Source organism: Cygnus olor, chromosome 10 (assembly GCF_009769625.2).
Source record: "Cygnus olor isolate bCygOlo1 chromosome 10, bCygOlo1.pri.v2, whole genome shotgun sequence".
NCBI lineage: Eukaryota > Metazoa > Chordata > Aves > Anseriformes > Anatidae > Cygnus > Cygnus olor.
The window spans coordinates 2553204-2579099 of NC_049178.1; the positions used below are offsets into that span (position 1 = coordinate 2553204).

General features: G+C 44.0%; 1 long non-coding RNA gene across 4 annotated transcripts; it reads left to right on the forward strand.

The window, feature by feature from the left end:
- Positions 1 to 2224: 2224 nt before the first annotated feature.
- Positions 2225 to 25694, forward strand: LOC121075222. 4 transcript variants are annotated; one of them, XR_005822822.1, is made up of 13 exons: positions 2225 to 3963; positions 4354 to 4392; positions 4499 to 6470; positions 6983 to 7041; positions 8238 to 8453; positions 10944 to 11099; positions 12205 to 12264; positions 13482 to 13619; positions 14005 to 14260; positions 18098 to 18257; positions 19072 to 19222; positions 21257 to 24260; positions 24395 to 25693. It is a non-coding gene; the product is annotated as an uncharacterized LOC121075222 (long non-coding RNA). The 4 variants fall into 4 exon arrangements; XR_005822823.1 differs by having other exon boundaries at positions 2225 to 4633; positions 5463 to 6470; positions 24395 to 25694; XR_005822821.1 differs by having other exon boundaries at positions 4354 to 6470.
- The last annotated feature ends 202 nt before the right edge of the window (positions 25695 to 25896 follow it).

Sequence of the window (25896 nt, forward strand, 5' to 3'; positions counted from 1 at the left end):
GGCACTACGTGAGGCCAGTGCCCCGGGCAGCCCAATGCGACCCTGGCACTGCTGCAGCCCCCTCCCCGAGCCCCCTGGTGTTTTCCGATGCCCAAGGGGCAGCTGCCCCGGGCATGGCACTCCGTGGCTGTTGAATAAGCGGTGGTACTCTGTTTGGTTACCTCCCCCGACCTGAGCACCGAGTTTGCAGGCTTGCAGAGCCGTTTCTGCTAGGAAGATGGATTGGGCGCTCGTCTCGCAGGCAGCGCTGTTTATTTTCAGCAGCTGAGCAGAGCCTGGCTTCCCTGAGCACGCACAGAGCGGGCAGGAGCCCCCCTTGCTGCGGCTGCTTCTCTGCCGGTCTCAGCCCCCAGCCCCACTTGTTGCCCTTCGGGGCTGTGACTCCCCACATGCCCAACCCGGGGTTTGCTCACGCCTGGGGCTTGCAGCCAGCAAAGCCTCTCTGCTACCAGGCTCAGCTCCTGACCTCCTTCAGGCATTTTTGGGTGTTGTCTCCTATGGTTTCAGCTCTCCAGCTCCAAAAAAAGCCTGGCATACCTTGCACTAATGCTGGCACAGGCTCTGGGGGTCAGCAGCCTCAGCGAAGCTCTGCCTGTCCTCGGTGGTCCAGCATGGACGTGTGGTTTGTGAAAGCTGGTTTGTGTCCACTGCTCCCTCGCTGGTGCAGTGCTTTCTGAGGAGACTTTGCCCTGCTCTGGTAAGTATCAGGTGAGTTCCCGCTGAGATAAGTGAAACTTCAGCAGAAACGATGGACCCTCTGTGAAGGAGTGTGAGGTTTTTCAGTAGTGCTGTGCCAAGTGACCCTGAGGAGGTGGGTTTTAAATGCTCCCCCCTCTGCCAAAGCTGCCATGGGGCCTTTGAGCAGCCTGGCCTAGCACGCCGGAGCAGGAGATGTCCTCCAGGTGCTGTTCCCCTTCCCTTCGTTGTGCCCTCTCCAAAAGCAGCAGCGTGTCGTTGGAGCACCTCCTTGTGCCGAGCAAAATTTCAGAGTTTGTTTATCAGGAGGGTGTAGACTCATGGGGAAGGGTGGGGAATAAACACATAATTTTTTTCGTTTTTCCATATAACCAGCTGTAGGACAAGATGCCCAGCACGTGCACTGGAGCCCTGGGTGCTGCTGAGGGCAGTGTCCCAAAGGGCCTGGGATGGGGCAGGGGCAAGCAAGGGGCTGTGGCCACCGGCCATGGTGTGCAATGCACCGTCTCCCAGAAATGCAGCACGTTCGTGAGCAAATTGCCAGAGCAGAGTGGATGCTGCCTGGAGAGGTCCCCAGGCTGGGGCTGGCAGGCACCCCGGGGCCACGCAGGCACCCGTGCCACCTGGCACGGTGGGCATGGTAACTGCGTTTCCCATGCTATCAGCAGAGGAAGCAGCTCTGCTCTGTACATTTTCAGATCTCTGTGTTTTTAAGGAAGTAGAAGTAGCTGTATAACATCGTGGCTTTGCAAAAACACGTTGTCTTTACCCAGCAGTTAAGATTGTGATCAAAGTGAACCATCATGGATGCGTGTGAGCTGCCCCAAACCCATTCCCCGGTATTTATTTTTATATGGCACTTAAAAACTGAGCATTAAAGTACACCAGCTACTGTAGGACGTATTTTTCCATGCAAGCACGCTTTCTGATTGGCCCAAGTTAGCTTTTCTGCGGCAGCAGTCTTCTCCCCAGCTCTTTGTCATGGTGATTCAGTAATGCTTCACTGTTGTCATGGTTGCGGGGCTACTACTAAAGCCAAAGCAATTGCACAGCGCTTTTATTCATAGTTTCAGTGTATAAACTAATTAAGTAAACTGAAAGCAGCAGCCTCTTCTCTGAGCCTTGTTTTTGCAATACTTGGTATCAGATGGACTCTGTTTCTGCAGTCCTTCCAAACATCAAAAACCTGACTAGGCTTCAGCTTCTCAGGTGAGTTTAGTGTCTGAAGGCTTGGCAAAGTTCACTGGTCATTAAATCACCCAGAAGCGTCCTTCCAAAGCTGTGAGGGTCTCTGGAAAGCCTCTGCTCAGAGGGCAGCAACGCCAGAGCTAGGAGCCAGCGTGTTTCAACCAAGCCGCATTCCTTATCGCTGCTTTGCTTGTGGCAGAAACCCAATCAAAATGTTTAGGTTCTGAGTTCATGCTTTGCTGTGTAAAACTCATGGCAAATAATGGGGGGGGGGAGCTCTCCCTAAACGTGCCCAGCGGTGCCGGGGGCAGCCACAAGCAAAATGTTCTCCACCGTAGTGAGAGGGTCGCTCGCACTCGTGTTTTTGTTAAAAACTTGATATAAGCACAGAATCTATTTGCAAGCCCAGAGAGCAACGAGAGGAACCCAATGGTCTCTGCGTGAGACGGGAACAGTCACTCTGGCATTTGCCTTTGTCAGGGAACGGTTCAGAAGATTTAGTGTCCCAAATTGGCACCCTGTTTACTGATCAGCTGCCGCTCTGCCCTTGGCAGTCATCCTTGTGTGCTATGGGCAAGGGGGAATTTAAGGATAAATTAAAGTGAAATGGAAACCTATTTCCTGCTAAAATTAGCTGTCTTGGTGTTCACCGGGTATCTCCCACAATGATGCACTCTTTCTGGCACCTCGTCCCAGACGCACAGTGCTGTGTGGGGTCAGCCCTCCTTCCTCCCAGCACTCCTCCTCCTCTGTGCCCAGTGGGAGATGATTCCTGCCTCATGGTTCAGCTGGGGACGTGGGCACTGACTGGCTTGTCCCAATATGCAAGGGGACCCTGGAGACCAGAGCTGATAGGTGCCGGGCTCTGCTGCACTGGGCGGGTGCTGCGGGGCACCAAGGTCCTCCTGGGCACCACGGGCCAAGTGGGAGCTCTGGTGGTGCTGCGGTCCAAACCTACGTCTCTGATGGGCTGTGCCCAAATCTGCCTCTGGGTACCCCGGCTCCCAGAGGGATGCTGCTGAGGTCAAGAGCTCAATTCAAAGCGCAGAGGTGGCAGGTGCCAGGTACTGGTGCTGCTGGGAGTGGAGGTACATCTGGGAATGCAGGCTCACCCGGACTGGCGCTAGCCAAATCTGTATCACCAGCACAGGTTGTGGTTTTGTCCACTTCTCTTTTTTTGATGCTTTTTTTAATTTAGCAAAGCAATGTTGCAGTACCTCGTTGCTGCAGTTCCCTGTGCACTCTCATCCTGCAATGCCAGTTTTTCTCTTCTTATTAGCAGAGAGATGGTTTTCCTCCTGCAAGAGGACGAGGCCACAGCCTAGCCATTGAGCAGTGATGACGGCTGCACCGCTGCCTTGCACACTGAGGTGCTCTTTGCTGGGCGATGCTCTTCCAAAAGGCAGTGCATAACCTCTGAGCTCCCGGCTGACTTCTGGGTGCTAATAGCAATGAAAACAAAATATTTCATCTCAAAGCAGAGAAACTTTCAATGCTGCACTTTAATTAAATTAATAGTCAAAGCAAGGCAGCATGATGCAGTGTAACTTCATCTCTGCAAAGTCTGTTTCTCAGTAAAGTTTAGCATTGATAATTTTGAATTTACTAAGTCCCCTGTATTCAGGAAGCTGCCATAAATATATGACAGAGTAAAGACACTTTCCTTCTTTAAATGAAGGCTAGAAATGCTTTTCATCACTACTATTTTAAGCATGGTGATCTAAAAAGCAATTCTGTAAGAGGGAGTTTACTTTGAAGAGATGTCAAGAGTTCCTGAACATTTTTTTGCCATTCCTTCAAAGAGCTCAATATTTGTTTTTCCTCAGTATGAGTACTCATTTCTTTTGGAGGAATCTGTTTACACTGAAGTTTGCAATTCTGCATGCTTAGAAGACCAGTAATTTTACAGGCTTTAGCTCTAAAAACGCAACCTTCAGCCTTCCAGGAACATCTTCCCCCTGCAATTTGTTACCCATGCAAAGCACCGGGTCCAGGTACTTCCGAGCCCAACCAATGGATTGTATTGCAGAATGCCAAAGCAGTGAAAATGGAAGACCAGCATCACTCTGTGATAGGCAGGTAGGTATTTTGTGGAAATATTTCCTCCAGATGGTGCAGCTCATTGTAGGGAAATATTTTGCCTGGGAACTGGGAGGATCACCATGAACGGGAGCAGGGCCTGAGCAGGAGGAAAAGTCAGCCCACTGGCATGCTTCAAAGCCAGCACATTTGGCGCAGAGGCAACCTTCCCCCTGCTACTTCAAGCTTCTTGCTGAGTGTGCTGACGGCAGAGTGCTGCCTCTTGGAAGCGCCTGAGCCAGCGGAGCTGGGGCAGGGGAACAGAAGGGCTATTGCCACCTTCCCACGGGATGCTAGTCGGATCTGGATTTGCCATTCCACAAGCGTTCAGGAATAATTGTCATGGTAGCTTTCTTAGTAAATCCTTTAACTGTTTAACTTATTCCCCAGAATCCTCGTGGGGGCGCAAACATAGCGGAGGGCACGAAGGTAACCCCGCGTGAGTGTGGTAAACCTTCTTCTTCGGCCCCAGCGCCCACCTGGGTGCCATGATGATGCTCGATGCAGCACCTCCTGCTCCCACCTCCCTCTCCAGGTCCTCCCAGGACTGTGCCAGTACAGCACGTTGACAGCTTTCAGAGGTTGCCAGCAGGGAAGGGCAGTGCTGTACCACCACTGCATGAGGCCTGTTGCCTGCAGGAGCTTCTCCTCACGGCAGCGAGTGCCACGGGTTGGTGAGGGGCAAGTGCAGGCCGCTGGGAGGAACTGAGGGGGAAGAGATGGAAGGAGAGGGGAGAAGGGAGGGAAAGGAAGAGGAAAATGTGACAGGAGGAGTGTGTGGTCTGCAGGGAAGGTGCAGTCTGTGACAATGGGGAGTGTAACTTTGATAGCTATGTTCTGCCAGTATAATTCCCTGCCCCAAATAATAGTTCTCCAACAAAGACACAGAGGAGCTTTGCAGAGGGAGGTGCCAATTAGGACAATTAACAGTTCCCTTCTGCTGAGGGGATGCTTACACAGCACCCAACGCTCAAGTGAGGTTGGGCTGACCAACTCATTTCAGATTGATTTTTGTGTGTTTTGGAGGCTGCTGCCTCATCCCTGAGCTGCCATGACTGGCAGGCGAGGGGCCGACTCTGTCCAACAGCTCATGGGTGCCCCACACGGGAAACATGGCTCTGCCCGGCCTGCTGGGCCCTAATGGGCATGGCTGTGGCTCCCAAAGTGGTGGGGACTGGTGTCCCAATACCCGATAGCTGTCACTGCCAGACAAAAATGACCAGCCTCTGAACATAACTGGGAACACCGCATTGTTGCAAGTCAGGGGCCTATTTTGGGCTAATCTGCGAGATGAGGCAACGCGCTCATTCTTGTGCAGGAAGGATTCCATTGCCGATAAACATCAGTATATCTTTTTTAGCACAGCAAGCTAAGCATGAGAGAAGACAACTATTTATAAATACCCTTAGGGGTAAATATCAAGCAGAGAAACTGTAGGAGTTGAAGGTTAATGCTAGCCTGGGATCAAATGGGTATAAATTAATCATGAATAAGCGCAGACTGGAAATGAGAAGACCATTCGCAGTAACGTGAGGAGCAAAACTCTGCAGCGATTGGAGAGAGGCCTGAGGAGCTGGCAGAAGGGTTGTGCACCCCAACAGAAGTTTCCAAAGACAGAAAATTGCTTTTGGCTGGGGATCCCTGGGGGTTCGGTGAGCTACCACTGCTTACCTCGCCTGGGGGTGCCTCCCCTCCCTGGACCACCGTGTGACACGAGCGCCAGGGGCGAGCAGACCGCCTGCTGGTGGGCCAGACCTGTGCTCAGCGATCTTGGTGGAGAACAGGTGTGTACAATTTCTGTTTTGCTAAAGGTGGCTGTGGATGGTGCTGGGACATGTGCCCCATTCACAGGCCAGCTCAGCCTGCTGTCCCACTCACTGACTCGGCAAGTGGGGCTTCTCTCTGCCAAGGGACTGGCTGCAGTGTGTGGGCAAACAGAATACCTAGAAGGTCCAAATAAATAACGTGTTCATCTTCTTTCTGCAAGACAGAAGATGCAGTCGTAGGTTAATCGTATCTTATTTTCCTTATAATGCCTATTTTCCTAATAAATACCAGTCCCTGTGGCATTAGAGATGGGCTGAGACAGAAACTGCCCAGCTCTCCCATTTACTTTATGGATTCCCTCAGTTCCCTGTTGGCAGCTTCAGGCCAGTTTAGATTATTTCTCTCAGCTATATCACGTCACAGTATTTCTGTGGGCTCTCAAGAAACCACCCTGCACTCTCGAGGTCATCCGCCTCTCTTGCTGGTACATAGTGTAAGCCAAGAATATTTAAAGCATGATTTTGTATTATATCAAGCTGCTCTAGAATGCACTCTGCACTGATTAACAGGTAATTATGGAAGACAAGTTTCACACAGTCCCCAAATTGCCTGGTATCCAATGCTCAGCTGAAATAAGCTGGTGCCTTGCTAGTGGCCTGCTGACACAGAGCAACAGCAGGCCGGGTCCCTGATGTGCTTTGGGGAATGTGTTGGACAAGACCCATAAAGCTGACAGTGAGGTAGGTGCAGAGTTTTATTATTATTATTTATGTATTTATTATTTTAAAATCTGCTGGGAAGTCTGAGATTAGTGTGGGCACCCAGAATGTTGAAGTCAGTGGAGCTAATGATTTAAACCAAACTTACAGCTTTCTTCAGAGCCATTTTACTACTCTGTCAGTTAGTGATGGGAAACAACCCTGGCAGAAGGTTGAAAATGCAGGAGGCGAACATCCACTGTTTGGAGCTGGAGGCCTCCAGGACAAGGGTTGCCTGCTCCTGTGTGGCTGCCCAGCAGGACCCCATCGTATGGGGCAATGTGAAGTACATATAATTAACAAAATACAGTGTTTCTTGTTCAGCTAGAGTGCCTGTAGTAGGAGAAGATTGACAGATGGATTAGCCCACACTTGTCATTCATATTGAGCCCCATTAAAGTACTGAGGTTTTCCTGCCTAGTGATCTTGATTTCTATTCTGAGAAAAGATGTTTTTCTGATAGATATTCTGATACACGTTCTCCTTAATAACAGACTGAAAAATCAGAGGATCTTCAATGAAATAAGACACCAGAAGAATGCTGCAAGTACAGGTATGGACATGCAATTGTTTCTATTTAAGCTTAACTTAGAAAAGTTTCAGTATGCTATTAGAATAGCAGACCTGGCTGAACGTCAGGATGTCGTTGGCTAACAGCTGTGTGATACAAAAAGCTCATGTGCTTATAATTGTATTGCACTGAATAGCACCACAAGAACTTACAACAAAAGTAATAAACATTAGCCTAACTGTTCCCAAGCAATTTGTGGGTTTTGGATGACACAGTTTTAGGGTGCTCAACCTGAAGGGTCAGTTTTATGTTTTGCTGAGCCTGTGCTCTTCTAAAAGTCATGTACATCCTTTGATAAGTACCCAGCTGAACATCAGTTATTTCATGGAACGTGAATTCTTTACTCACATAATGTAAGTAAAATCAAAATTTACTGACCAGACAGATAAATGATATGAAAGCCTTGAAAGAACTGATGAAACCTACAGCAATCTATCAAACTATTTAATTACATTTTCACATTGCAAATCAGTGTCTGATTAGTATGTGGAAAAATCTTTGACAGTCTTTTTATATTGGCTGAGAAAAGAATAAACTCAAGTGCAGGCTGTGAAACTGTAGCAAACCGCACCACTCTCACCTAAAAACTTTTTGGAAATCCCTTTATGAAATACTGTATTATTTTACTCTTACAGTATTGACTGTAAAAGGTTCTGTGAAAGGCCACTGCTTGATTTTGCAAAGCCCCAACCTGTTGTTTGCACTTCACCACCAGAGATGTTCTTTGGTATTTGATATTTATATAAAAATGAAACTCCTCATTCTTGAATTTGGTAGATTCTCATAGGTCTGTTTTTCTCAAATTCTGCCCTTTTCTGATATAATTTTCAGCAGTAAAAACAGACCTTTGGTATCAATTAAATTGATTTTTTTTCCAGCAAATTAACTCTTTCCTATTTTCTTTTGTGACCCTCTCTTCTACAGTCCCTTTATTTCAATAGCAGTTGACAGAATTGACAAGAGCAGGGGTGCTAGTCCCCACTCCTCTTCCCTCTGATGGATTTCTCAGTTAGTTCCCTAACCGATCAAGTTACTTTAAAAGCAATTCGAGCTGCCTGAAGAGCCATGTTCTTTGGCTCCCAGACTCTTCCTTTCAGGACTTATACGACCCCTTTTATGGGGAGGAAAAAACCTTACCTATGTACACTATCTGAATATTGAATGTGTTAAATTTCCAGGATAAACAACTTTTTGAGTGTTAAGTTGAAGAACACTCTTTGAGGCTACTGGGCTGGCTTAACATCTTATCAGCAAGATGCTTGGACCATGGGACGTAGCTGAGCAGCACGCACTGAAGCAGTCCCAGCTGTCCTGCCCAGGTTCCCACATGTGTACGGCACAGGGAAAGTGAGGAGCTGCAAGCTGAAGGGCTGCAAAGGAGGAAGGCGAAGACGGTAAGTCTGCAGCATAGGAGGCAAGGACCTGGCAGGTGAAAGATGCTTCGAGCATCCCTGGGACCAAAGAGGTGATGTCCTCCCCTGTGCTAGGTGCTGCACAAAGGGGAGAAAAGCACGCTGTGCTTCCAGCCGACATCTATGTAAAAAGAAGTAGGGTTCTCTGGAGAAAAAGGCTGTAAATCTAAAAGTAGTTCTGGTGGTGGCTAGCCATGGTGCGTGCTGTGTTTCTAAAAAGGTCTATTGTCTGCTGCTCTGATTTTGAGGAGCTGTAATAGTATAGGGAGAAGGGAGTCCAGGGATGAGAGAGATTACACACAAAGCCATGGGATTAAAGAGTGAAGGACAGAGGGAAAAGATGCCCAGATAAGTAAATAAGATCACAGGTAGAAGAGGAGGCCTGGAGCTGACACGAGGGCGAGAAGTGGGGCAATAAGCAGGAGCTGGGTGTTGTACTGTTTTAGAAAGGAGACTAGAAAGCGATGAGGATGAAGATAGTACCCGAAGAAATTTTTAAGGGCCAGAGAGCCTGTCGCAAAAAGTGCAGAGGGAGCAGCGTTAGAAAAGGCAGTTGCGGCTTGTGGTGTGTAAGGAGATGCAGAGACAGGGCCTTTTCAAATAGAGGACATCGGAGGGGGTTGTTCAGTCACTTCCCGTCTTTCATTGTGCTCCAGGAATTTTCCTTGGATAATAATTTTCCAACTTTCAAATGTTTTTGCCATGTTAATGATATTTTTAAGGTCAAACAAACCAAGTAGTGAACAACATCAGACTGCTTGAAGACAAGCACATGATCGCTGTAAATGACAAAGCAAAAGGGAATAGCATGAGAATGACAGATCATAATTCTGACAGCAATTTGTGTTGTCTGGATTATCACATGTGATGTCTGGGTACAACACAAAGCAGTTTTTCTATTTATTTCTTTAAAGCCATCTGTTTTTTTTCACGTGTTCTCTGAAATTCCTTCATCTGCCCAGTGCCAGAGCTGACCCTTGTTGACTGTGGTATGCTTTCACTCAATAGGTTTGCTCCCAGAAAAGCCGACTCCCTCTTCCTCAGTGCAGAAAACAGCATGACTGATGTTATTCCAAGGTTAAAAGTTTCTTACTTATATACACAGAAAGAGAGCACTTTTCCATGGTACTACAATTGATTAAAATAAATCACCAGTTACTCAGCAAGTCAAAGGATGTTCATGAGTGATGTTCCATCAAATGGGGGGATACAGACCTGATACCACAGCAGTATCCATGCCATGAAATATCTAGGGTATTTCCTGGAACGGAAAATCCTTCTGAACACCATTTGGGGCATCAGAAAGATGCAGTAAATGCTAAAGATTATAATTTGTTCTCAAGTTCCCAGATTTGCATGTTGCTGTAGCAAAGCCTAATCTTTTGAATTCCTAATAATGGAGAGCTTTTTCCAGAAAAAAAAACACGCATAATACATGAAGTCTAAGAATGATAATTAGGCCTTCTCAGATTTAAACACCGTGCAAAGATCTTTCATTAGATCCATACAATACGTGTGATTTAGGTGCTATATAATGCAGATAAGGCCAGGCATAACTGGTATCAATGGGACTACAAATCAAGAGTGTCTACTTTCATAACTGTACTTAGATCATCAAATAAGAGGTAAAAGGTGGTCTGCAAAAGTAAGAGAGAAGCAAATATATTAGCAATATTAGAACAGAAAGTGCAGGTAGCTAAGGAATACCTTTACTGACTTTGCAAAGCTGAATTTGAATGAACTGTCACCTGAATCATGGAGTGAATCATGGAGTAAATCAGGCTATCCCGATCTGCTTTGATCTATCGCTCCATTTTATATCAACAATTGATATGTTGATACTAGTGGAAATCATTTCACACGTTCACTGGCATATTTCAGAAATAGTTCCAGTGATCCATCCTTCGTGAGACCGGTATTATCAGTGTGCTGCCATCAACACCCAGAGTAGGTGCACAGCAGAAAGCAATAAAATTCCCAGGAGAAGAACTGGCAGGGAAAGAAAATCTCATTTTCTGCTTTCCATTTACAGCCTAAAATAGCCAGTCTGCTGGGAGCAGTAGTTCTTTGCAAAAACAGCGATTATGAAGACTATGGTCTTATTTACTTTCTGCCAGTGTTGCAGCACACACCGTATACTCGCAGGATATTTTTAGTCACAAATTCTGCCAGGCAGAAACATAGAGGAGTTAATCACATGTAGCAAATTAAACAATAGCAAAAAAGCTTGCAGGACTGGGGGGCTGCAGCAGCAGAATGTTATGTTACCCTTTCTAGCCCAGCTTCCTAAATGCAATTGGATTGGGGGATTCTGGGCAGGGTAAAGGCAAAAGGCAGTGGTAGTTTTTGACCTGGATCAAGTAGCCTCCATATATACCTGCAGTCACCAAACCGAGGCAGGCCAAAATCTGTCTACATTCAGATTATTGTCAGAATGAAGGCACTCGTGTAGTTAAATTTTTGACTTTGCAGGTGATGAGCTGCTGTGTGCCCCAGCAGAGGTGGGTGATGCAGGAGCAGCTCCTCAAGCACAGCCATCAGCACAGCAGAGACAGAAAGGCACCTTCTTGTTCCCTTCAGTGGACACGGAAATCTATTGGTCCTGGTAACCTTATGTCTGAAAACACAGTAAGAGTAAAATGAAATTGTAGTCATTGGTTATTGTTAAGTCGTAGCAAACTATTTTGGCTCAGTTTATACTGAGGTTTATGGCAAATGGCATTTACTGGAATGAACACATCACTGTTCTAAATGAAACCCTTTCTTTCATTAGTTCAAAGGAGCTTGTAAAATCCTTTATTGTGACTAAAATTTTGTGTAATGTTGGATATCATTTACCCAAAGATTGTGCCATAATGTTTATTTACAGCATTAACATCTTAAGTTTTGTGTTGGTTTTTTTTTGTTTGTTTGTTTTGTTTTGTTTTGAAGTGAAGCAGTAGGGCTCAAGTGGACTCCTTCATATCTGTTATCCCTGTGAAAAATAGCATGTACATTTTCAGGAATTAAATTAGGAATTAAATACGGAATCAGGAAGACAGGTATAAGGGGTTACGGAGGTCTGAATGCTGACTGCACAACTGCTGTGCCGTGGGCACAGAACACGTTCCAGCCACCCCTCTGTCCTGAGCAGAAAATACCTGCCAGTGTCACGGTGTGTGGTGGCTGGCCTCCTGTTGGGCTGGGAAGGAGGGACAACAGGCAGTCTGAGGAGAAGGATGCCCAAAGTGTGTTTTGTCATCTGCCAAGGGGAAAGTAAATCACTGCTTGCTTTATTACCATGAGCCTTTCCTCTCCAGTGACAGGACCAAAAGAGAGGCTGGAGAAGAAGCAGTTTACTCAAGTCTCCACAGTGCAAAGGCTGAAAAAATGCACCAAATTTAAGACCAATTTTGCATCTCTTCTGGAAAGGCAAACCTTTTCCTCTCTAACGGGAAGATGCAAAGAGGATTATGATGGCAATATCCTTCCTCAGGCAGGTTTTTTCCCCCCCTCCCCGACAAGAGAGGTCTTTTGTAATAAGTAACTGCTCTTTGTTATGAACCAGCCTTGTCAGTGACCACAGGACTGCAGGGACACAAAATAGATGCTATCTGCCCAAAACAGCACACAGTCATTGACAATCATTTTGTTTTCTTTACTGGGTAAAAGCAAGAAAATGGCTTTTAAATTAGATGTTGAACCCCTTCCAGAATTGCAATATAAGATACTGAATCAATCATTCTTCTTACAGTTACCTCCTACTCCACAAGCTCCTACTACCATAAAAATTGCTTGTTGCAAACTGAGCTGAGTGAGTAATTTGCAGTTTCATATTTGTTTGATAACTTTTTCCTCTTCCTCTTTTCATTATTTGTCCATGAGCAGATAGATGTTCCTAAATCTTTTTTTTTTTTTTTTTAAAACATATGCTGTAATCATTCTGCAAGTAATTCTCTCTGTAGGTCATTTGTGAGCAATTTGCTGAGAAGTGTTCAAACATTTGTTCTAAATCTGCTCGCCCTATATGAACTTGCATCACATGGTGTCTGCTCCTCAGCTCCATCAACACATCAAAAGAGCTGGGTTTCTGTTGAGTCTTTTCGCTGGGAAAAATCACACTTCTGAAGCCCCTTCCTAGAAAACTTGCATAGAAAGCAAGAATGATTCAAAAATGATTTCAGTTTTAGGCACGCACATTCACTGAGAGGTTCACAGTTTACCAGCATCTGTAATGTTCACACCAGCTATAAGACAGCTTTTCCAGCCCTAAAGAGAACATGATTCGCACACTTCACAACTGGGATCTGCTCCTAGCCAGGGCTTTTGTTGCATTCCAGTTCATTCCAATTTGTCTCACAAAGCATCCCTTGTGTGCAATGAGGCCTTCAGTGGCATATAAAGTGGTTGGGTTCCAAAGTATGACTGATATCATGCACAATTTCACCACTCAAAAATTATTTAATCCCCAGAAATAATTACAGTGTTCTACTGGTTATTGTTGCATCTTAATGAAACATAACTCTATCAAAATGCTAGCTGAAGGGTCTGATCCAGACCCTGCTGAGGTCAGTGGAAAGCCTTCCTTTCTGAATTATCTGCCACTGAATAGACAGAGGAAACTCTGCTTCTCAGACTGTAAAACAGCATCTCTTCAGATAAAAGTTTAAAAGAATTCACTGTTCAGAGGGATTTGGGTATTTAATGTCTCCCCTCTTAAAAAGAAAGTACTGGAATGCATATGCAATATTGAAAAGGAGGTAAAAAAAATCGAACGCTGAGTGCCAACCTTAACTGGAGCAAGAATTTCAAACCCAAGGTTTGCAGTTTGCCTGAAATGTTTCCTTTAAAGATGTTTGTAGAATATGGGTCTTGGCTCTTGCTGGTATGCAGCAAAAATGCTGCACTGGTGTTTTAGATAATGTAAACAATTGCTGCAACTTGTCACCCAGGTACTTCATGATTTTAAATAGAAGAAATAGAAATGAAAAAGTCATGAAATCTGTGGATGATATCTGTGATTTTAACCAGGTCACGTATGGGCATCTTTTCCCTGATTCTTTGTGAAGGGTCCACTCCATGAAAATACGAAAAACCTTGGGGAAAAAAAAAGATCCACATATAAATACTGAAGAATGCAAGTCATAAAGCAATTCACATTTTTTCCAGGTAGGAATTTTGCAAAGGGAGGTTATGTTTTCCTTTCAAACTGACTTATTCTGAAATTATTTTTAAATTTGTCAGTGCAGACAGGACTTAGTGCACCTTATTAATGTTCCTGAGCTACATCATCTGAGATGGACTGAAATTTGAACTGTTGGTGCTGATAAGTAACGCTTGGGATTCATTTATTCCATTCCATTTCGTATGCTGCTGAAATAAGCTGTTGATGCCAAGCATCAAAATTCCCTGGACCCGACTTTTACAAAATCAGTTGGGCCCTGTCTAGAACTCAAGCATCGAGTCTTTGGGAAAAATAGTGTGCAGGGAAATTCAGAAGCCTGAGTGTCAATTTCTCTTCAAAAGTTGCATCAGTATTCTCACTCTTTTCCAGCCATGACGAGCACATAATGGCAGCTCCAGGCGGCACATGGCTCTGCAGCAAGGCATTGAGCGAGAGGCAGCAGCTGTTAGTGAGCCGTGGCAAATGCCACGCGTTCACGTTCGCAGCCCAGGTGGCTGCTCACAGGATGCAGCAGCAGCAAACCCATCCGCTGGGGCAGGAGCACCAGGCAGCGTGCTGGAGCTCGGCACGGAGCTGTGTCCAGAGGCTGTTGTGAACCGCAAGCGTGCTGGCTGCAACACAGCAGGTAAAATCACATTGAGACATTCAAACAAGATCGTTATGTTGTGTGAATGTGCATCTTGGTTTTGTGGTGTAGTTGTAAGCAGCCAGCGTAGTAACAGGTAAATAACCCAACGCAGTTCACGCCCTGCCGTGTCACATTTCTGGCCATTCTAAGCATGAATTTTTATTGTTGTACTCATAAATCATGTCCCTTAAGACAGGGAGATTATCGTGAAGCTGAATAATACTAACTTGCACTTCAAAAAGATACCTACTTTTTCTTCTATACAGAGCAGAATAGCTCATAGGTTGCTTCCTTGTATGCTGAAGTTAAATTTTACATCTTCAACATCAGCAAATCTATCAGTTTCTATTAAGTTACTTAGATACCCAGAGTAGTGTTGTGTCCACTGCCTAGCAAGTATTTTATGCTCAGGATGCCTCATGCATCAGTTTAAAGGCTGATGCCACTGTTTTAGAAGCCAGGCATACAAATTCCTGTGCCACTTGACATGCACAGTATTCCTCTTTCTGCAGAAAGCGAATCTCAAGTGTAATAGAATCTTTTAATTTAGTTTTAATTCAGTTGATGCTGAATCAAGTAAAACACAACTAACTCAGAGATGCAGCGTATTTCTTTGCACTTTTCACCATTAGCTGATTTTTTTTACAGCGCCTAATTTACACAACTTCACATTCGGTATTCTGAACCTAATGAATTTTAGGGCAAAGAAGTTGTAATGTGCTGCCACGTGTTTTTTTTAAAGCTTTGTAGAAGATGGATTCTTTTCGTGCATTCTTTTATCTATAGTTATTACACAAACACATCATATTATACATGACAGAAAAAATGTTGCTATACTAAAAGTGCCCAACCTGTCTTAATTTTTGAATCTGCATAGTTAACTCCATTTATATCACTGAAAGGGCAGCGGTCCAAAACATAAAAAACTTGAGCTCAAAAACAAGCATTGCCACGCCGAACAGAAAGGACCTGTGGCGACTCTTGAAACACCAGGGCTGGGTGCAGGGTCACGCGGCTCTGTCCCCATGGCTCACCTCCACCAGAGTGAAACGCGTCGTTAGATCCCACTGAGCTGCGCTCTGCTTTGCTGGGCCAAGTGTGGGAAATAACACAAACAGAGTACACTGTGCACCACGCACCCTCGTTCTCCAGAGCAGGTATAATCTCTGTAATTACACCACAACCGCCTGGCAAATACCATGTAAATACATAGCAATTGCATGTTCCTACAGCTTACTTGTTAATTATGCATTGTTACTAACAAGTTCAAAGATAAATTATCATAGCACTTGCAGCACTTAGATGCTTGCAAAGCTCCTAAGCCATGTAATAATGGAATTCACACTGTTAAACGGTCGGCTTTGTTGCTTTTCCATTGGAATGGGGAAGGGAAGCAACACGCCTCTCATGCCTGAAGGCCCATAGCTGGAGCGCGTCCTTCTTACTGGTGCAGCAGAAGTATGCTTAAGTACAAAGTAAGATGAAACTTCTACCTATAAAGAAATCTGGATGAATTAAAAAGAAATCATTTCCATTAACAAATCACTTTGCAAATTCCGTTTAGTAATCCTCCTAAGCAAATGCTGTATTTAAAATCACTGGCACTTGCATGCAGTAGAACTAATACTGTTTTTCTGACCCAGTATTTAATCTTGCACAGGCTAAAAACGAAAGGAAAACCTCATTCCACTGATGTCACTGGCAAAAGTCCTATTGATTTCAGGGAGGGCAGGGTTCTACCCAGGCAGCTTAACTTGTAAATGGCTTCTTGAAATAGCTTATATTATATTCTGGCAGAAATAGATCACCATGTAAGGCCACTTCACAGCCCGTGCTGGCTCTTCTGTGAGCCGCACTGCAGTATTTTAGACTACAACTTCTAATTTTTAATAGCTATTTTAATATTGTTCAATAAAGTAAAATAAGCTCTATAAACATCGCTCTTCTCCAAAGCGAAGCTTCCCTGTGAGATACGACTCTGTAATGGTCTGTTCACCTGTTTATAACAACCCTTATAACCCATGCAAAATCACTTTGGGTTTTTTGGTTGGTTGATTAATTAGTTGTTTGGTTTTCTCCTCAATTTTATTATTTTTATATTGATTTTCAATCTGAAAGGTGATGTTGATTTTTCTGACAATTTCGTCTTGTAGTTGTTGATCTGTTTCTCCTAGAAATGACTCTCACTGCCAGGAGGTGCAGAAGTTAGCGCTCGGATACTTCCAGTTCAGTACCAGCAGAAGCCCAAAGCCAGCAGTTGTTCCCTGTTACATACAAAGCCCATACGTAGAGGTGGCAGCCCCGCTGTAACCGGCTGTGTGGAGCTGTAGACCCAAGTGGCCCCAGCACACAAAGCTGGCACTGAGGCAGGGCAGCACTGGGTGCCCACAGGCACCCATGCCAGGACCTGGGCTGAGCTTTTAGTTTGGGCAGAAGTCTAGGAATGATGGGTGAATTTGTAGTAGAGACTGCTTAGTGACGAAGGGTCGAGGGAGCTGGGGGAGAGAGCAGGAGAGCTTGCAGGGAGGCAGGGAAAGCAAGAGGGTGGTGTTCCGGTCTGATTTGAAAGAGCTACTAAAAGGAGAGAGCCCAACATGCCAAAGAGAGATTGCATTTCAGCAGGAAGAGGATAGCTGGCAATGTGCAAGGCAGATTTTAAGGTTAAGAAGGAGAGCAAGGAAAGGGACGAGAACTGGTTTATAGAAGCCAAACAGGAACAGAATGAGATTAGATCACTGCAGCAATGTGTAACATGTTGGAGTGCTTTATTATCTGTTGTGCTCTTTAATTGTGAGTATAAGACAGACGATGATTTCTAAAACAATGTACTTATTTAAGTTTATTGGCTCTCCTGTGGAAAATAACTTCATATGCAGAATGATTGTTGTTTTAAATGGATTCATTTTTATGTAACTTGCATTGACTTTAAATAAAAGGGAGCCGAGCATTTCCAGTATTACAGAGCAAGCAGAATAACAGAGCCCTGCTGCGGAAGTCAATAGCTTCTTTGAAAACAGTATCCTTGTTCAGATGGAATTGCCTTGCTGTCATATTCCTTTTCACTCCCTCCACAATCCTACACTGGAGCCTGAAGTGTTTATAGGTTTTCCTAGATACTACATATCTTCCTAATACAAACTGAACATCGGTGATCTTTTTAAATTCCATGGGGCTGATCTTGTTCCTCCTGAAATCTACTGCGAGGTTCTTGCTGCCCACAGGGGTATCAGAAGAGGTTTGACCAGCCCAGATGTGAGCTTGAAATTCTCCCAACAAATAAGGCCTAGGTATACTGACTGAAAGAGAGACTCATTAATAAATATCTTAGGAGAACATGGTTCCCTTGAAAAGCTAATTATTTTGATAGTTACTCATTCCCCCCCAAAAAAAGTCTAATCAATGAGAGAACAAATCAAAAATTAGGAGTCTCACAAAAACAGACAGCAGAACACTGCATTCAAGAGGACAGCCACCAATTAAGAGAAATGTCAACAAATCAAGTGGCAGCAACTTCAAAAGGGAAATCTTTTCCTCATTTTCGTATGCATTCTTCATAAGCAACATCAAGAAGTGTAACGTGCTAATAGCTAATAACACTCAGAATAAGATTCACTAATTTACTAACTGAATAATTTAGTGCATATCAAAGGAATGATTTTCTCATTTCATTCTTTTTTAGATCTAACACTAAGCTGGGTATTATCAAGTAGATGAAACTGCACAGATTACAAATCATCACTGAAATAGTCATTTTAGAATTGAGGTTGTTTTTTTCTGTTGAATGCTTCTTTTGGTTTTAAGAAATCATGTTCATTTTTTCTCGTTATAATCCAGATTGCAAAAAACAAACAAACAAACGAATATCTGAAGCTTTCTTTGTGGAAACAAGACATTTCACCAAAAAAAATGCGCCTCGTGGAGACGGATCTGTTATGATGCTAAACTTTGGGTGAAAATTTTGGGGACCAGGGCGAGAGCCAGACCCCTGTCTCAGGTGAGCCAATAATGTGGTGCTGGGGAGATGCACCGGAGGTGGGGGAGCCGGGGCTCTCCTGGTGCAGAGGACTCTCCTGGTAATGGTGCGGGGTGGGTTTGATTCCTGCAGGGACCGGCAGGCGACTGCCCTGGTACCCCAGCAGCACGCACCAGGCTCCAGCGGTGCCCCCAGCGCAGGGGCGGGCAGGCTGCTGAAACCACGGGCTTTGTGGCAGATGGAGCAACATTTGCAATTGGGAAAAAAACACTCTCATGCTGCCAAAATATTAACAAGGGGCTTCCTCAGAAATAGTCTGCCTTTGATACGTGTAAATTCCTTATGTAAATACAACTTCCTCCAATTAAAAAGGTACAATTTCAGCAGGCTGCCTGAGGATGAGGACCTCTCTGCACTGTTTTTTTTCTCTCCAGCAAAATCCTTCACTTTGAGTCACAAGTTTTCAGCGCTGCAACACCTCACAGATATAATTTGTGGTAGCTGCAGTGAGACAGCAGCGAGCAATGCTGGTTTTGGGGCCTGCTGTACAGCGGTCCCCGACTTGGCTGTGCTCGGTCAGGTGGCAGGCTTGGCAGCAATGGCACGGTGTGAAATCAAACAGGGAATGGATTCTTTTGCGTGTGTGTTTTTTGTTTTTTTGTGTTTTTTTTTTTTGGAGTAATATATCTCTCTTTGTGAATGCCCAGGTTCCTTACACTGCGGGAAAAACAACCAGAATTTCCTGACCTTCCTTTATAACACCCATTATTTTACACAGCTTTATAATGTTCTTTGTTAATTTCCTTTTAGAAACAAACTCTCCTATTCCTTTTAGATTCAGCATATACACGACATCAAAGCATTTCAGTGAATTCTTCATTCCATTTACACGCCAGCTCTCTGGTGATGGAGTCAGACGTGTTGTGGTAGTCCTGCAAGCCATAAAGCCATCCAGCTTCTCTGCCACTGCTGCAGTTCTTATTGCTGTAAGTACTGACCACTGGGGGACTGATCCTCAAACATCAAAAAACCTTTCTTTGATGACCTACTGTTTTAAAGAGGGCAATAGGACCAGCATGCTTTCTCCTTAAAGATAAAAAGACAGCCATTGTCTGTGTGCTAAGAAGGAACCGATAATTATTTTCAACTTCAATTTGTTCTGTGCATTGTGAAAAAAGCTGAATAATTCTATTCTTATTTAGGAGAAGACTACAAGGGAAAGAAATAATCTGATATATTTTAGAGAATTTTCTAAAGAACAGGCTGTCACAGTGCAGTGTCCCACACCAACGAAAACCTTTTCTCCAGTATTGTCAGTTGTGCCTAGGTCTCCACCAAGTATATTGTCATGGATATTTGCACTAAACTGAGAGTTATCCAGCATGATACTTCTGAGAATTCAGATTAGCCTCAGTACTGAGCTAAGGAAGTCATGAAGGCAGTCTGCATCATAGTGATAGTATGATTGCTCTGAAACAGTGACGTATCACGTAGCTGTGTTTTCATTCTGCCAGAGACATATTTTCAGAAACGCAGTTTCTGATGACATGTTTGGGCAAATGATGCCTTATCTGCATGTTTTTTTATGTATCATCCTGATCTGGTAACTTGAATGCCATAAGGAGAAAGCTATGTTAATTGCACATGTTTCTAAGTTTCTGTTTCTAAGTTTCTGTTTTCTGTGTTTCTAGCACAGTCCAAAACACATGCCTTAAAACTATGTGCCTCAGAAAGTTTGGTCACTTGTTTGAGAAGCTGGAGATGTTCTGCCTCTGTTAGAGGAATCTCAGAACTTTTTTATAACAAGAATCTTCAGGCATGATAATCTTAGCCTTGTGGATATTATATATTTCTCCTGCCTAAAAATAAAAACCACTAAGTATATGAACTGCTACTGTAAATACAAGCACGAGTAAAAGCTTTATTCTGTTGCCAGACTCCTCCTCCCGCTTGATTTCAGCAGTCAGCAAAAATACTTATTCAGTATTAAGCTACAGAAAAGAGTTGTTGACCCTGATATAATGGAGCGCTAAGATAAAGTCAAGTCAATGGAGTTTGCTTCAGCTTGCAACATTTCAAATAAAGCTTCTACATTTGTTTGGCTCTTAAAAATTAAACTATATAGAAAATATTAGTTAAAAGCAAAAATGCAGATAGTCTACAAACGTTTTTCATAAAGTAATTTTCATTGAGATGCTCACAGTTGAGTTAGCATTATTTGCTGCTAATTTAGGTTTCATTCTAAATAGTGTATGTTAACAAACTTGGACCACTTAATGCTAAGTGCTTTACATTTTTCTCTTTAATTAAATTTTGCCAAAGAACCATGTTACATAAGCATGTGCCCATACAAAGAGCACACTCTCAGAGCCTGGGTAGAGTTCAGGTGCCCTTGCAGCAACTAGTGAATTCCTACTGATCTCACTGGAGACAGGATTTTACTCTTTACCCTGTACTTTTTTTCTATATATGGGTCATAAAAGTTATCTTGTTACTTAATACACAGGTTCTTGGGTACATTAGTCTAAGAAACTTATTTTAATGAGCTCCAAGCTGTCATTTACCATTTCTGTTATTAGATAAAAACAAGCCTTGCTTCAGAGTTCAAACATGTATATTCCAGCAATTACAAACATATTTGAAACTAGACAACAGATGCCAGTTTAGATAAGTTTCTAGTCCATGGATGGAGGTAGGCATTTGCTGCAATAATCTGCAGCAGAATTCGAGAATTGCCTGGAGAGAGCTCTGGGAGAATTGTGTACAATTTAGGGGGTTCTTTTAACTGTACAGTAATCTGTTACAGGTGGTTCGGACATTGAAGTGGCATAAAAATCAAGAAAATTTTGAATGATTTTTAAGGTCATTAGTATAAGATCTAGGCATAACAATTTACCTTTAATTCTGAAATATTTTTCACCAGTGTGAGATGAAACATATTGAAGTGGGCGACGCAGACTGATTCTGCCGTTCTTCCACGTGCCCAGATTTGTGCAGGGTTGTGCAGCACTCTTCCACAGGCAGCATGGCTCTCAGGAGTGTGGTGCAGCGGGGACCGGACAGTGACGTGGCTGCCTGGGCTCTGGATGCTCACCTTGGCCAAAGCATCACATCGCACAGGTGCCAGGTTTCGACTCCCCATGCAGCTCTTGCCATGTGGGCACAGCGGCCTAAGGACATGTTGGGAACCACGTGCAGTAAGGATGCTACGCAGCCATGCCAAACTCTGGGGTTTGATGTTTGCGTTTTGGTACAAAAGAAAAAGGAAAATGAGGGCTGCTCTGGGACAGCCCTGCTCAGAAGTGATGGCTGGGGTGAGGTGTTGACCCCGTGGCTCTGCAGGATGCTGTTGTCATACGGCTGCAGGAACAGAGCAGGCTGGCTGAGCACTGCTCATCTACCTCAGTGCAAAGTTACTCTCCTAATGGATATTTTTTTCAAAGTTACTAAGATGTTACCTAGTTACCATAGCCTGGTAACCATTTAGACAGATCGGGGCTTTTCCTTACCACCAGGTAGGCAAGTGACCCTCACTGAGTCGGTCGGTCCAGTGACACTGAAACCGCCCAGCTGCAAACCTGAGTGACACTCCATAAGAAATTTATTTGAAGCGTTCAGAGGAACACTGCGGTATGAGGTGAGTTATGATTAGTCTTGACAATGCTAATTCAATTTAAAATATGCTTAACTGGTTTAAAAATAAAACTTCAGCCTCCCTTCCACTGCAACCCAGTCCTGAAGCTATTTCAGCGTGTGTTGCCCATCCCATGCCTTATTTTCTGATTCGGCTGTGAGGTTACTATTAATAGCCCAGAAGCTGGGGGGAGGAAGTGTGACTACCGAGTTCTGCAAACAGTTTTATGTGCGCGCGCTTCTCGGCTGTGGGCGAGTGGTGCCAGCCCGCCCCGTGTGCCGCCGGGGTCAGCCCTGGCCACGTTGGACCACCCATCCCTCCCCGCGCGCGTTGCTAAGAGACCTGCTCTCCTCCGCTGAGCTTCGTGGAGAGGAGCACATCAAAGACACCCACAGCCCTGAATGGTTTTATAAATGAATTTAAAGAGGCACTCTCTCGTGCTGTGTTATGCGGGGGGGAGATCAAAAGTTGCTCTATGTGCGGAGAGCAGCTGGAGAATTGAACTGGCTTCTTCTGGAAAATAAGTGCTCTCATTACTGAGAACCATGTTGTATTTACTTTTCTTTTCTTTTTTTTTTTTTTTTTGCTTTTTTTCAGAACTAGACTACAAATTTATGCTAATTAATGTTTTCAGTTTTATGGCAGGCAAGACATTGAACGCAGGCCAGGGTGCGTGTTTGTACGACTTTCAAAAGTAAGGTTTTCTGTCATCAAGTGACAGGCTGTTTTTGATTAACTCTCTTCATCTCTGAAAATATTTCATTCTCTAAATTTTAATTGCTTTTCTGACTTACATTGAAGTTGAGGAAATCACAGGGTAAACATCAAGTGAAACATCTTTAAAAGAATAAATGATGAGAAAATAATCTGAGTAAATCGATATTTGTTCTGTCAGGCTGAAAAGCTAGGACACGAATATCTCAGACCTTTCTGAAAAGAATGAAAACCAAATAAAAAAATCTTTAATTAAAAAAATCTGGGTATATATATATGTTTAAACATTACCTCTTGCCAGACCAGCACTTACCTGGCATCTGCTCAGCTCTTCTATTCTGCACAGGCTGTGGGGTCTAAGAGCACACTGGCAGCTCAGGCGAGCATTTCCTGAAACAGAAAAGGCAGGAATTATTTGCTTATCTACTTGGTTTCAAACACCATCAACATGTGGTAAAAAGGGAAGAAAAAAAAAAACAGCAATGAGTAAGAAAGTGCAAGACTTTCATTTTCAAAGACACCATGGTTGCACAGCCTTGGGAAAAGCGAGAGGAACCCAAATAACGTGCTAACAGTGCTGCCCGAGCAAGCCAGACAGATCATTTGCGTGGGAAGCAAAACTCCCAGGTCAAATGGCTGCAAAAAAGGTGTCTTGAAAATCACATGTAAAATTCTTTCCATGTGCATATCTCAGTTGCTTTGTGACCAGCCACCCTAGCCACATAAGCGAACGTCTCCTTTAAAGCAGTTTCAGGGGCTCGTTCACACAAGCAGGTGCTCGTGCAACTGCAGGCAGAAAATCTCTGGCTTCAGGTGCAGCGTGTACCCATATTATCTCCTCTCCTTGCAGTGTGCCTGGTGGCTGAGCAGAGCTCGCTTCTCGCTCTCTGCCTGTGCCTGCAATCTCGCATAAATCTGAGGGTAGATTAGTGAAACCTAATACACTCCAGGACTGTAAAGGGATTAATCTCACATAAATCTTCACCAAAAAAAAAAAAAAAGGCATTAGTATTTATTTACATGTGTTTTATTTTCCAATGAGGAAAAAGCCTCCTTTTTTTCCTGCATCAGTAAAAGTCTCTTCAAAATTCAAATGGCTTAGACTTTGCATTTAAAATCCCCTGCACTACCGTTAACCTATATTCTAGAGCTCAAATAAAAAACTAAAAGCATGTATTTTAGAAAAGAGCTTAGCTAGCTTTTCCATTTCATTACTAGATATCTATTACAGGGGCAAGATGTGTACTGTCTTCTCACTGATAGACTGTTTTATATATAAACATCTTGACCACCACTGTGTTGTCAGCGGTTAGTAGATTCGGTGTGTTTTGGCTGAATTTCTGAAGGGGAAAACTGTGACTTGCACTCTAAATATTTTTTCTGGAGAACGGATTCCTCAACAGACTATGGGCATCTTGTACAAAATACCAGCAAACATTCCGAGAGGAGCACAGCACTGCCAACTCACCAGCCTTGGAAACCAAAATCTGGGTGACCCGCGGGCTCCCTCCATACCACCACCTGCTCCACACGGGTGCACGGTCACAAGGGCTGGGAAAGAAACGATGTCTGCTGCGAGCAGATGCGCTTACTGGTTGCTACTGGCATTTATGGCAAGCCTATTTCAGGATCCTGACTGAGTTTTGAGATCCACTTTGATCAAACTTGAGTTTAAGGTAAAATGTTGTGCAGCGGGGATGTCCTGAGAAGTTTAGTTAATAGTTGTTACTATCAGATTTTATTAATATTTGTAGAATTTTTGTTAACGAATGCAAATAATTTTTAATCTCTGCTCCTTATTTATTTCCAGGATACTGTAAAACATCCACAGGAGTGGGGCAGGCGGATCACGGCTGGGAGCAGGCAGGGCAGAGGCTGGGGTGAGGAGCAAGAAGCCATGGTTTTGGAAGCTGGGAAGGCGCTGAAGGCCATTGTGAATGTTAATAATGTTATTTCGTGTTTTTACAGTGCTTTGTGTGCTTAAAGCACTGCATAGACTACTAGTAATTAGTGATCTGGATGTTTCTGAAATGATCAGAAGTATCATTTAAATTGTCGTTAAAATACAATTAGCAGCCCTTTGAACTGAGTGCTGTAGTTCAGAGCAGTCTAATTGGTGGCTTGTGGGGCAGATCGGACAGCGGGAGGAGGCTGGCTGCTTCTCCTCGCCTCTCACTGTGCCTGCCCCAGGAGCAGCAGCCATACCCCTCGACACGGAGAGCCCTGATGGGGCTGGAGGGGCAATGGCACAAAGCACCCCTTGTGTGCAGCCCACTGCACTGAAACCCAGGGATTTCTTAGAGCTCACTGAACTCTGCGTGCAGATTCAAGCAGGTGCTGCTTCACCACTTTATACTGAATATTTCAAAACAATTCAACTTTTCTGTTTTTTGTGGTTTTTCTTTTGTTTTGTTTTGTTTTTACTTGACTTTCCGAGCACTTGGCTTTTTGCAGCAGCAAAAGCTGCTGTGGCAAGGTTTGTAGGGGTGAAATTCTGGAGCCTATGGGCAGTAGGTGGTGAGACCAACAACTGAACCATCTGCATCCTTCGGTAGAAGGGATGACGCTCTGGCAGTGTATTGGCACGTGTTTAGCTAAGACAAAGAGTTGTGTTATTGTAGCAGACTGAAAGCGAAGGTCTGGCTTGGATAGTGTTCCTAAACCTGGCATCCGTACCGCACGTTTAGGTAGCTAAATCTGTCACTCACATGCTTTAGATACTTGTGTTAATTGCATAAATGTCAACAAAAAATGGCATGTTTTTAAAGTGTTAGAAGTGTAAATAGCTGCTCTTCTGAAATGGCCCCAGTGTATATATTTTTAGCTTCCACAATCTCTTCTGAATATGCCACTTGCAAATGTATCGTATTTCTTGTAGTATCTAGCTATAGTAATGTATTAGTAGCTATAATACTACTGATTCTCCTGCATAAAGCACTGTAGAATATACTTTAAATACTGGCTTTTTGTATGTCTCACACAAGTATTCATTAATACCAAGCGAACAGCATGCTACTGTTCCAGGTTTTCTAAGAACCAGTGCTATCGCTCTCCACCAGCTCCTGTTGCCAGCTTCACAATGCCTTTATTATTTATGCTTTTACTCTTGAAAATTCAAATTTAGAACTGAAAATTTTCATGCTTTTGTTTTTTAAAAAATAATTAAAGCAGGCAAATGGACCTGATGTAATCTGCATAGCGTGTGCCATGGCTGTGAAAGCGCCGCTTGTTCTCTGAAAGGAGGAATTCTTCCAGCCGGTGTCCCTTGCCCCCTCCTCTGCGCGGCCGCCTTTCCCATACACTCAGGACTCG